At 36.2% G+C, this 12614-nt stretch overlaps 1 protein-coding gene across 3 annotated transcripts in view; it reads right to left on the bottom strand.

Annotated features, from left to right (window-relative positions):
* LOC111510484 (leucine zipper putative tumor suppressor 2 homolog) overlaps nucleotides 1–12614 on the bottom strand; it is a 279299-nt gene that overhangs the window by 250194 nt on the left and 16491 nt on the right. The window lies entirely within an intron of this gene.

The following is a 12614-nucleotide window of genomic DNA, read 5'->3' as shown; positions in this document are numbered from 1 at the left end:
ACTTCGATATTACAACATGCATTACCATTATTCTCATAGCCTAATAAGTAGTTCGGAGGTTGATTAACAATATTCGAAACGGTCACGACATCATTATGACAAATGAAATAATATGAGAATTAGCTAATGCGACGATTACAGCAACCGTTCTAAATTTTTTTAAAGCGATGGCGGCACCAGATGCCAAATTTAGAAAGTAGTAAGACATTGTTCAGATTTATGATAGCTGCGATGGAAAATAGGACACGGGTTTGCAAAACGCTTTTTTCTAGATACTCTCGCTCGAAAAATACCATCGAAATTTATTGCAGCTTGTTTAGGAGGGTGATATATCAAAAAATGTATTGCATTTATAACAGTAAAACTAATTGAAAACGAAAAGAAAAACATAAATACACACATTGGGCACATAATTCAAGACTATTATACTCTAGAATGGCCCATTCAACTATTTGTGAATGTAAAAGTCCACAGCCTTCCTGTTGTCGGGGGAAGTACAACCATAGAATGGACGATTTGGGATGCAAACTCCTATAGAGATGCATCATATTTCGGGTCTTTACGTCGAGTTGATACAGCTCCTTCCGAGTCCACCTCAAGACTCCAAACGAGTAGAGTAAGATTGGAACGGCAATCATATTTGTTGCAGCAACTTTGTTCTTCCCCGACAGTTCCAATGACCAGATCTGTCGATGTGTGCTGATACTTGCTGCGGAGAGAGTTCTTCACTGATCTTACCTCCTGTGAGTGGCGGTGTTCCACCCCGAGGTAAGTATACGTCTCTCCGGCATCCAGATGGTGAAGGATGCTTCCGTCTACGAGCTGCACATCCTCTCCGTAGTCCCCGCATCGGCCTCTTTTGTGATTGACCATTGCACATTTGTCTATCCCGAATTTCATACCGATAACCTCCGTGTACTCTTCCACCACCCTCAAGGACTGATGAAGATCTTTATCTCCAGAGGCATAAAGTTTAAGATCATCCATATAAAACAAATGGGTGATCTTGTGCCTCCGGTTTCCGGGGGTGCCCCAGTTATACCATCGACTATTTCTGAGCGCAACGGATAATGGCAATAGTGAGATGCAGAAGAGGAGACTGGGGGAATCGCCTTGAAATACAACCTTTCTGAAAGTGACCCACCCTGTTTGGACTTTGGCTTTACCAGATGGATGGTGAAGCGGTACCCCACTATTTTATGGGGTACCGCAAGGCATCTGGGCAAATGCAAGATGAGCTCATTCGATATTGCCTTACGGTAATCGATCCAGGCCATACAGCCATAATATTTTTTTTCACCGTAGTGTGCGCTGGTCAGGCCCTATCCCCGAAGCCCTGATACATTCGGAAGGGCGCGTCAGCATTATCAACCAATGGCCACTCCCCCACACCGTGGGGTAAGTGACCATTGGGTCCGAGAATCATGCGCCCTGAGCAAGCGCAGTGAGCCAAGAATGATAGCCTTCTGCATCTGTGTGGCTGAGATTTCTGCCTTAGTGCGGCAAGCCGGTATGATTTAAGATTCGAGAGTAGAGAGGACATCATTCCACCAAGGACTCCAATAATCAGAACTACCATCCTGACAGAGTGGTCTGGATAGAGTCTGCGGAGTTCGAAGAGAAAATCTCGATATTGTATCCGTTTCTCCTCTCTTTTTGGACGATATTCGTCTCGCCAGGAGCTGAAAACTCCACAACAACTATCGTCTTGCTCTGGTGGTCGAGAAGAAGTACATTAGGCTTATTAGCTTGTATGAGCCTGGGGGTGTGGAACGAATAGTTCCGATAAATTCGACATTTCTCGTTCCCCACAACGGATTCAATATCCCCCGGAGCGTAGGGCAACACCGGTGTCTCGTTAATACTGTAAGAGTGCCGTAGATGGTTAGCAAGCCATGATGAACCCTTCAGTTTCCGACTTCAGCCCACTCGACCTGAGGGCGATATAAAGGCAAAACTTATGAGAAAAATTTGATATCAAAAACTAATTTCTCCTAAAAATATCCACCTTTTCGATTCAAGACCTAATAAGTATGTAAATGAAGAAATGTATGCCAAAATTTTTTCCTGTGTGTCGTAGTAGCTCGTAAACAGCTTTGTGAATGGTCACAGAGATGAACGTGATATGGTCTCATCATATGGTTGTACGAAAAATCAATACATTTTTTAACAAGGCAATAATACCGCAACTTAACCTAATAGTTACGAGAATTATATAGACCTAGCTAATGAGTTCAACAACTATGTGATATGGAAAACTATGCTCTTTAAATAACATTTCCCAACTCTATATTCTTTAACCCAATCTTGCAACTATCTACGAAATTAAAAATAAGTGAGCGATGACACAGATAACATACCAGCTGAAATCCTGAAACGTGTATATTCTTTATCGCCCAATCTATGTCATGTTTTCAATGATTGTCTGGAAACCTCAACCTTTCCAGACCAAATAAAGTTAGTAACTATGGTCATACCATTGTTTGAAGACAGGGGAACACAATGACATGATGAATTATGGGACCAAAAACTTCGATAGGTGCCTAAAAAACTAACTACAATGGAACTGTTCATCCATTTTTCAAATATGTGTATGGAATTCATATATTTTTCTGCTTCTCTCTCTATATCTATCTCTGAAGCATCCATTTACTTTTTTTTTATCGAGTAAAAGTTCATGATTATAAAATTTGCATTTTTGATTGAGGTATACTCCTAAAAATTTGGCGACGAATTAAAACAATAAATGGTATGTAAAACTTATAATGCATTGATTAAAACTGCATCCAAATCGGTTGAGCAATTTTATATTATCGAGCACAAACGCACAGAAAAACAGACACATTCATCATATGTACTGACTCAGCGAAAGAAGATTAGATATAATGAGACCTCCTTAAAGCAATTTTCATCTTTGCCATGCCAAAGCATCAGAACTGTCAGTAAATAAAACGAATCTTCTTAATACCGTTATGTTAGTAAGAGTGTTGATGAATCAAAACAAGATAAGGTCTAATGCTGCACCCTGGGGTAATCCATGGCTCTAATAGCAGAATAAAATGACCTTATCACAATTTGCTTTCTCCTGAAAGGTATGATCTGGTCTAATTACTGCTATCTTCTCTGAAAATGGGAGGTTCAGAGTTTTCTTTCTTTAATTAGTGGGAAAACTGAGTACAAAGATCATTAACAATATAGATGAATCTAAGGAAGGAACAGAAGTATTTTGGTGATGTGCGATGAAGATGATGAAGATGCAGTTCGAACAAATTTTCAGTTAAGGACCTAATTTTGTGTCTAGTATGAATTAGACCGATCATCATTATGATATTTTAGGGTCTTCCCATATCAGAGAAATGAAAACATGCAATCTTAATAAACTCAAGATATTGGCAAATTCGTAAACATATGTCAGGAAAAGGAAGATAGTACACTTCAGTTCACTGAGAATTAGTCAAAAGTATATCTAAGTAGAAGGAACTACAACAGAAGATAATAATTGAAAAATTGGTTCCTGACATACGCTTATTAGTTACTCACGACAAAATAAATAGAGTTTTTGACCGTTGCAATTTTCTTTCAATTCAAAGCCCCAAAATTGCAACTGACGGTAGACTTTCCGATGGTTCAAGAAAGAGGATAGAAGAGGTAGCATCAGAGTAAACTCCAACTGACCTCCCTGTGAATTCAGTTCAGGAGCGAGAGCTTCTCAACTCCCCAACTCTTGATACAACAACTGAACATTAAACAATTCTGCAATTACATGGGCAGCTAAGTGTTGTTAAATAAAATAATACTGAATAAAAAGTGGATAGGTTAGGAAAAAAATGATAGAATATAATATAATAGTTAATAAAAATTGACAAATATTTATAATCATTGATTTATCGATAATTCATCAACTATATATGGCGCGTTTTCGACCGGAGGCACCGGTTGACCTGAAGTGATGCTGTGACCGCGTGCTCTCCGCCCTCTATCTCGAAAACGGTTCACCGTATAAAAAATTTTTTTAAACAAAATTTGTAGAGAATTTTGTATTCTACAATATTGATAATAAATACAAATAGCAAAAAACCCATAGGAAATGAGATATTTCCAAAAAAAGCGCAAAAAAACGATTTTTGTGACCTTTGACCTTGAAATGTAATAGTTGCTTACACCCTACCATATCTAGGTTTTGAGACAACTTTTAGGGTGTCTGTAAATACAAGTATTTACAGACTTACAGCTGGGTATCTCGATTTCCGAGATTCTTACCTAATTTAAGCTTAAATGACTGGATTACTGGGATACTTTAGAAGAAACAAGAAAACGAATCCGTCTGAAGTAAAGACACTTCAATACGTGTTCCTTGCAAAATGTTTATTTGAGTATCATACACAACATTACAATTATCATCCTAAATAACACGGTAGCTTGAAGGATATATCAATGGCATTGCTGCTTTATTGGTATTAAATATCTGATAAATGATACAAGTAAGTACCCATAAGTTATCTAAGACCTTGTGCCCCGCTATTTTTCACAGGTTCTCCATCTGCTCTCTCATTAATCTCGAATATTAATGAGAGATCAGGTAATTATAATTACTAAAACTGTCAGTGAGCATAACGTCTAGATTACCGTCTGACAAACGTATATATTTATATATATTTCTCCGGTTTTGTAATGTTACCTTCGATATTTCTCATGCCGTATGCAATCGAAGATTTTTTAAAGGATCCGTATCAGTTACATTAATTATAAAGATATGTTTACACGATTCGTACCGGTAAAAGGATGTCACAGTTGTTCGTAAGATTGCTGATTTCGATTTTTTTTCCTTTGAGTATTTGTACCTCAGATATTTTATTTGCAAATTATTAGTACGAATTTTTGGAGGAGCCAAATTTTGAAGAGTAAATTCATCGGTCACTTGTGATGAACGAAACAGTTTGTCGCGAAATCCCAATTCATTCAATAAGATGAGGTGATAGCTCCAATAAAGACAACCCTATATAAAAAAGGCATCAAGTTTTCTTGCGATTTAATTCCACACTTCAAAATTGATTTGGACTCCATTGCGATTGAGATACATTTTTTCTCAACTCCGGAGATTATAGACTCTAATGCTTTGACCAGTTTTGAGATGAATGAATCTTCATTGAATAGAAAATGTTTCCTAAAACACATACAATTCAAAAAATTGATAACAAATTTAGACATTAATACTGTATACATAGGTCAATCTTTGAACAATCATCATAAACGTAAATAGAACATAAGATGACAATGATGGATCAATATGAGTAACAAAAATAGCTTTAAATTCATTAATAGTTTTTGAAACTTTCAAGGGATAAGGTAGTTCATTGTAATATTTCATTGAATAATGATTTCATTGAGTTAGTGAGGTTGCCTTTTGGTATGTAAGGTTGTGGTCCTATATTTCTTCTATTTCAAGAATCATGGTCTGGAAATCCACTAGAGCCGCTGTGAGAAATAGACGTACTATCAATAAAAAATCTTAAAAGAACAGCATTTCTCGTAGAACACTCAGAACGCTGCTCGTTCAATGAATTTAAATCGACTAATTGAAAACTAATTGGTGATCGAATCACTAAATTACAAGAAATAATAGGACTTTTGACGTCAATATGCTCATTCCTGAATTTGTTTGTGCTAAGGAAATAACTGAGGCAAAAAACCCTTCAACCATAGAAACACCAATCGATAACATTGAAGACTTTATGACGTCATAATCTGATTGATAGATCTAGGATGTTGCACACATCTGCGATAGAACCTGGAAAAACCGAAATGGCTGATGGAGCTAGTGTTAATTTCCTAACCTAACAAAGTCAATATGAAACTCCTTATAAGACAAAATTCTCTTTCTCTCTCTGTCTCTCTCTTTCTCTTCATCACCTGGCGGAAGATTCTTCAGTTTAATTTTTGAAAATTTGAAGAGAAAATAAAAAATAAACTTTATTTATCAAGAAAAAATGAATTACTCAAGGAAGCTCAAGAGTTTGGTCCAAGAGGAACCTGGAACATCAGTGTGAGTACTACAGAAGAATAAAAAATTTGGGAAAAACCTCCTAGAGCTACCACCGCCAAAAAACATTCAACTACAACAGGCGGTACGTTAAAAAATTTAAAAAAAAACCTAACGCCACAAAGATCAAGACCCGACAGTTAAGATTATCATCTGGTGAATAGTCTCATGATACTGTATTGGTTTTTATTTTATAATACCCATAGAGAGAGAAAAAACAACACCCTCTGGAAAAGAGAACACTGCATTGAAATTAGAGAGCTCTGAAAGTATATGAAATAATAACAGGCAAATTTCGATATATAAAGGCTACGACCACACGTAGACCAAACATAAGATAAATCATTTTATGGAAAGAAAGCTATTCAGATTTTCACTTCTCCATTATTTGAAAAAAATATGGGAACTTTCGAATAAAGGAAGAGAGTAAGTAACTTCGCAAAAACAAAGATTTTTAGATCATTGACAGGAGTGTATTTCAAGAACAAACCAGAATAAAAATCCAAAACAACTACTTTCAAGGATATGAACATTGTATTACACGAAAATCCCTTTTTTTTAGCTAGTAAGTACTTCAAACATCCGTAATGCAAATAAAAAACATATATCATTTACAGGAACGCTACACAACGTAATCAAGCTCTGGGTAAACTTCGGAGCTTCGGGCAAATACACCTGTCTTCATCTTCAAAGCACCATTTTCGAGAAGAAAGAAGAAGAAATTCGACGTTATGTCAACGCAGAGATGATTCTGCTTTTATCACGATGACAGTTCCAGCCAAAAATTTTACTTTCAATTCAAATCATTTATTTTTTGTTACTACTACTGTTTTTTTTTGTGGAGTTCATTCGGATGTACAGAAAACTATTTTTCCTAAATTTTTGAAAGACAGTAGCTATATTCGAAGCAAAAGTTGAAGACTGGTAATGATGAAAAATGGAAAATTACTTGTTTATCATGCATACATTTTGTCAATAAAAGTTTTAAAGTTCTCAATTTTTCGGTAATTTTTCTTCATTAACAGATAGGTCACAATGTCATTTTTTCTGTGTTTTTTACAGTTTTTTTCTGTCCTACTGAAAAAATATACTCTTGAAATTAAGTAACTTCAATAGGGATTTTCATTCTTTCGAAAAATGAATGTGAATTATCTATTTTCCTATTTTAATTTTTTCCTCTGCGCATGACAAGCAACTTTGGGCCGGGATCTGCTAATGTGAGGACTTTTGTGAGACCATAAAGTGAAGGGATTATGGTACAGAGTCGGAAGAAAATCTTAAAATGCAGTAAAACATTATTACATACCTGATACAAAAAAATGCATAGATTGTGGACAGTGGAACGAATGAAATCGATAGTAAGGGGAGCAAAAACTTACCTCCACTTCCATGAAGCACAGCTGACTTGTCGCTTGCATAACTTCAATGCATACGAGCATTAATAAATTTATGGGTTAAATATGTCAATAACAACTTTAATAAAACCCAGAAGTAGATCGACAAGTTACTTTAGATTTCATTAGATATAACTAATGAGAATATATGTGAGGTTTTTCAATAAAACTAAACAAATAGACTTGTAATAAAAATCAATGTATCAAAACAGGGTAATTCGAATAATCTACCACTTGATGAAAAAGTTGAACAATTTGGCCTTGCCTTGACGTTGATTTATTTGAGTATGCAGGATTTCCTAGTGTGGGATTTTTGCCGGAGAATTTCTGTTATCTTAACTAACTTGGAATTAGCATACATCACTGTGTCCGTTTCCTTCTCAACGCATACAGGCCGGACCCAGACTATTTCGTTTGAGTAGTTAGACATACAGCGTGTTTTTTTTTGAAATTCTGACTGACTGTCTGCGTCTTTGAAAAATGAAGAAATTATTTTTACTTAAAAATGGGACAATAAGAGACGAATATGAATGCTAGAAAAAGATAGATGGCTTGGTATAGAGAAAACAAATTGAATGGGAATAAAAGAAAGAGAATTACTGGTTACACAAAAAATGGGCTCAACAAACTATAAAAAGTACAAAATTTCTCTGGTCGAAAGGAAAGAAACCAAAAATTACGAGCAGAGTTCTGAGTGTTCTACGAGAAATGCTGTTCTTTCAAAATTTTTTATTGATAGTATGTCTATTTCCCACAGCGGCTCTAGTGGATTTCCAGACCATGATTCTTGAAATAGAAGAAATATAGGACCACAACCTTACATACCAAAAGGCAATCTCACTAACTCAATGAAATTATTATTCAATGAAATATTACAATGAACTACCTTATCCCTTGAAAGTTTCAAAAACTATTAATGAATTTAAAGCTATTTTTGTTACTCATATTGATCCATCATTGTCATCTTATGTTCTATTTGCGTTTATGATGATTGTTCGAAGATTGACCTATGTATACAGTATTAATGTCTACATTTGTTATCGATTTTTAGAATTGTATGTGTTTTAGGAAACATTTTCTATTCAATAAAGATTCATTCATCTTGAAACTGGTCAAAGCATTAGAGTCTATAATCTCCGGAGTTGAGAAAAAATGTATCTCAATCGCAATGGAGTCCAAACCAATTTTGAAGTGTGGAATTGAAATATAAGAAAACTAGATTCCTTTTTTATACAGGGTTATCTTTATTGGAGCTATCACCTCATCTTATTGAATAAATTGGGATTTCGCGACAAACTGTTTCGTTCATCACAAGTGACCGATGAATTTACCTTTCAAAATCATGTAAACATATCTTTATAATTAATGTAACTGATACGGATCCTTTAAAAAATCTTCGATTGCATACGGCATGAGAAATATCGAAGGTAACATTACAAAACCGGAGAAATATATATAAATATATACGTTTGTCAGACGGTAATCTGGACGTTACGCTCACTGACAGTTTTAGTAATTATAATTACCTGATCTCTCATTATTATTCGAGATTAATGAGAGAGCAGATGGAAAACCTGTGAAAAATAGCGGGGCACAAGGTCTTGGATAACTTATAGGTACTTACTTTTATCATTTATCAGATATTTAATACCAATAAAGCAGCAATGCCATTGATATATCCTTCAAGCTACCATGTTATTTAGGATGATAATTGTAATGTGTACGATAGTTAAATAAACATTTTGCAAGGAACACGTATTGAAGTGTCTTTACTTCAGACGGATTCGTTTTCTTGTTTCTTCTAAAGTATCCCAGTAATAAAGTCATTTAAGCTTAAATTAGGTAAGAATCTCGGAATTCGAGATACCCAGCTGTAAGTCTGTAAATACTTGTATATTGACACCCTAAAAATTGTCTCAAAACCTACATATGGTAGGGTGTAAGCAACTATTAAATTTCAAGTTCAAAGATCACAAAAATCGGTTTTTTGCCCTTTTTTTGGAAATTTCTCATTTCCTATGGGTTTTTTGCTATTTGTATTTATTATCAATATTGTAAAATACAAAATTCTCTACAAATTTTGTTTAAAAAAATTTTTTATACGGTGAACCGTTTTCGAGATAGAGGGCGGAGAGCGCGCGGTCACAGCATATATAGTTGATGAACTATCGATAAATCAATGATTATAAATATTTGTCAATTTTTATTAATTATTATATTTCATCATTTTCTTCATGCATTAAATCTATATCTATTCATATTGTATGAAGCAGAGAAGATACTTTTTCTATTATTTTTCAAAGAATCCACCTTCAACCAATTGCTTTCACCCATGAACTGTAATATTTTATACTCGGTCCGCCTGATCTTGTCATTGTTACATATTTGTTCAGCCGTTCTTCTGAGTTTTATTCATCCATACATGAAATAGTTATATCCTGTGGCGGATCCACCAAGGGGGCGCGGGAAGTGCCACTCCTTAGTGGCGGATCCACCCAGGGGAGTGGGAGTGCCACCCCTTAGTGGCGGCTTCATCCAGGGGGCACGGTGAGCGCCACCCCTCATGGAATATAAATAAAAGGAAGAGAATTACTGGTTACACGTTACACCAAAAAATGGACTCAACAAATACCTGATCAAATCATTGTTACATATTTGTTCAGCCATCCTTGTGAGTTTCATTTATCCATAGATGTCATAGTTATTTCCAGTGGCGGATCCACCCAGGAACCGCGGGGAGCGCCAGCCCTTAGTGGCGGATCCACCCAGTAGGCGCGGGGAGCGCCACCCCTTAGTGGCGGATCCACCCAGAGGGTGCAGGGGAACGCCACCCCTTTGGACACAAAAAATGTTTGATTGTGGGGCCTAATATGATCCTACACTCCTGCTCATTAACAAACCGCAACCTATAACCAGATGCCTGCAGCGGAGGCTCGTCAGGAGGCAAGGAAGTCTTAGCCTCCCCATAAAATTTGAAGCTATTCATCGCAATAAATTGAAAGATATTGACAAATAATTATGATTATTTTTTTCTAAAAATGCTTGGGTATCATTACTTTACCATTAATTTTTAATACAAATACATAATATGCCCGAAAAAACACTATGACTCACTACGTAGTATGTATATACCACACTGTATCCTGCATCAACAAAACTCAAACGCACCGCCCATGAACGAATTACGAATAAACTATCAACCCGAAATAATAAATGTCATACGTTGCAAAGGAGCCAAGCCTCCGACCGCTTTAAAGAACCAGGCTCCACGAGACCGATCCAACCAGCGACATACGTCTCGATTCGTAATTTCAGTTGCAGAAATTATAGCTTCAGAGGAGACTAGCCTCCAGTTGGTTTCCGTTAGTGTACGACTGCGTTTGTTTTTTATTTAATTATTCGGACAGGATACCGTGACGGACCGGGACAGAAAAATATTCCGGTAAATCCCTCTCTGCAAACTCCGTACAAACCGAATACCAAACGTGGTCTAAAATTGGATACTACGATTTTCAAAAAATTTACCTCGTGTTATGGGGCAAATATGATTCACAATTTGGCACTTTTTTAAACGGTAGCGTTTTTTCGGGCACCTCAAAAACCATCCAAAATGAGCTTATTATAGACAGTGTGGCATATATTATTAAGGAAAATATAAGCAAAGGGATTGAAATTGTTTCTTTTTTTGCATGGGAAATTAATGAAACTACCGATATTACCTGTACATCACAACTTTCAATCGTTTTTAGATATATCAAAGATGGTAAAGTGGTAGAACGTTTTATGGGTTTTCGTGATGTTTCATCTGGGCGCACAGCTGACAATTTGTTCAATTTTTTAATTCGTACGTGTGACACCTATAATTTTAGGCAAAAGTTAATCGCGCAAACCTATGATGGGGCTGCGGTCATGGCCAGCCATTTAAATCTGTTGAAAATCTGTTTTTCCCGTTAACCATCTGTCGCATCCCTACGACCGACAACCCTCAGAAGTCAAAACTTGTGCGAGCTAAGGATTAACGAGGTCTTGCCTTTTAACGTGTGATTCCTAACACGGGTTGGACGATAGCAAATGAAGATCGATCGTTCAGACTAGGGCTTGAACCACCGAACCACCGAGTGAGTGAACAAAGCACCCACGCCGAACCGCTTGGCTACCGACCGACCAAATGGTTTACAAACTAAAATAAAGTCCATAGCTCCTCATGCACTTTTTACGCATTGTCATGTCCTTGCCCTAACTTTAGTATTAAGCAAAGCGTGCAACAAAAAATTTTCGTGCCTCCGGCGGGCTTTTCTGTGTGTGTTTAGTCTATTTGACTTAAGCCTCCCTTGTTCTCCAATGCACGAGCCGTCACTGGATGCCTGCATGAGTCCTCTTTATTTATTTTAATAAAAAAACTATCACCAATTCAAAATCACTACATAGTATAAAATAATATAATGTCGCTTCTCATTGTTTGTCCTTATGTATGCTTACATCTCTAAAAATACGCAACGGATTTGGATGCGGCTTATTTAATAGATATATTGATTCAAAAGGAAAGTTCTCATTTATATAAAATGCATAATATAGTAGAGAAACACTGATAATTAGTTAGGTTTCTAAAGTAATGTCGTAAATAAACACATTTTTGCGGTTACATTGCAAAGGCTAGCTAAACCCTTCGAGATAGATAAAAAATATACTACAGTATTGTGCACACAAAAAAGTTCGCGATGGTATATGTCTATCTCTGAAGGATGAGCCACAATAACCATTTTTTATCCTTTAATTTTCATGACCTTATTCACAAAGCGATTTTGAGCAATACAGCATTAATCCTTATCTAATTAAGTATTGTGCATTTAATATAGATCAATATAGCCCTTTACAATATGTAATCAAATGAACATTTTCAGAATTATTACAGATTCAAAATGAAGGGACATAGCGGTTGCGGCGGTACCGGCCGGCGGCGCGTGCCTATAAATAGCGGGTGGTATATTTATAAAGTATATTTAGTATCATCATTGCACCCGTGCGGAGGCGGGGCGAATCGCTAGTAATATCATATTCACTAAACATCTCAATTTTTATTTATTTATAGCGGAAAATGTATCTCAGCTGCGCTTCCCCATCTCAATAAATTCCTAGATCCGCTCCTGGTTCTTTCTTACATTTACTATTCATAGTTATTC

Source organism: Leptinotarsa decemlineata, unplaced genomic scaffold (assembly GCF_025532065.1).
Source record: "Leptinotarsa decemlineata unplaced genomic scaffold, Ldec_3_MD MMD2_tig00026330_RagTag_RagTag, whole genome shotgun sequence".
Taxonomy (NCBI): Eukaryota; Metazoa; Arthropoda; class Insecta; order Coleoptera; family Chrysomelidae; genus Leptinotarsa; species Leptinotarsa decemlineata.
The sequence above is the reverse complement of the archived record's forward strand: the minus strand, read 5'-3'. Positions and strand labels throughout refer to the sequence as shown.